Here is an 849-nt window from a genome sequence, read left to right as displayed (position 1 = left end):
TCTCCCTAGTCCTAGGCCCGCAGCCCTCCACTGGACCTCAGCTCCCCACCTATATAATGGGTGTGAGCTCATTCCCTACGTCTTGGGGTGGTAGCGCTGCCTTATAAGGCAGCAGAGGCCGAGGGCGGACAAGGCCGTGTGGGTGGAGAGAAATCACAACATCCGGCTGTGGGGGCGGGGTGGGGCGGGGCTGGGGCGCCCGCGGTGGCCGGCCTGGATGCCTGGGAGCAGCTCGGGAAGCCGGCACCCTCCTGTGGGCCTCTCCCTGCTAACGATGTGCGCCCTCCAGAATGGGCCGGCCCAAAGGAATACGGCTGGATACACGGCCCGAACTTGCTTGAGGCTGGCCTGCAAGAGGCCCAAGATACCAAGCGCATCCCCTACAAACCCTGGACAAGCCAAGGCGAGCCAAAAGGACCTGGCCCACACCCACATCTAATGGCCCAATCAGGGTGCAAAGCTGAGAATGACTGAAGCTTCCTTCATCCAATCAAGTACCAGAGATCCGGGGCGTGACCCAGAGGACCCACCTCTTTTGTCCCAGCGGAGGGCTCGGCCCTAATTGGCAGTTTGGTATCCTACGAAGGCCCAGAAATTCGAACGTAGAGGCTGAACCCCACCGCAGACCAACCAGGAAGAGGTGACGTTTTAGGTCCCGCCCCCTGTTCCTTTGAACGAATTCCTGGCTGTGGGGGCGGGGGATGATGAAGAGGCTGTCTAATGGGAAGACGGCGCGGCGAGCGCTCTCCCGGTTATTGGCTGAGTAAAGTAAACAGAGGGCGGGCCGGGGCGGGGCGTGCCGGCGCAGGGGTGGCCCCCGGGAGGGGGCGCAGAGTGCTCGGCGGGCTG

The 849-nt window shown here is 62.9% G+C and overlaps 1 protein-coding gene across 1 annotated transcript in view; it reads left to right on the top strand.

Moving 5' to 3' along the window:
- The first annotated feature begins 521 nt into the window (after positions 1-521).
- Positions 522-849, top strand: part of GRK6 (G protein-coupled receptor kinase 6) — an 18,321-nt gene continuing 17,993 nt past the window's right edge. The window contains exon 1 of the mRNA XM_024745584.1: positions 522-640. The gene's annotated coding sequence lies outside the window, so the exon portion shown is untranslated. The remainder of the gene's footprint in view (positions 641-849) is intronic.

This window comes from Neophocaena asiaeorientalis, unplaced genomic scaffold (genome assembly GCF_003031525.2).
Source record: "Neophocaena asiaeorientalis asiaeorientalis breed wild unplaced genomic scaffold, Neophocaena_asiaeorientalis_V1.1 scaffold292, whole genome shotgun sequence".
Classification (NCBI taxonomy): domain Eukaryota; kingdom Metazoa; phylum Chordata; class Mammalia; order Artiodactyla; family Phocoenidae; genus Neophocaena; species Neophocaena asiaeorientalis.
The sequence above is the reverse complement of the archived record's forward strand: the minus strand, read 5'-3'. Positions and strand labels throughout refer to the sequence as shown.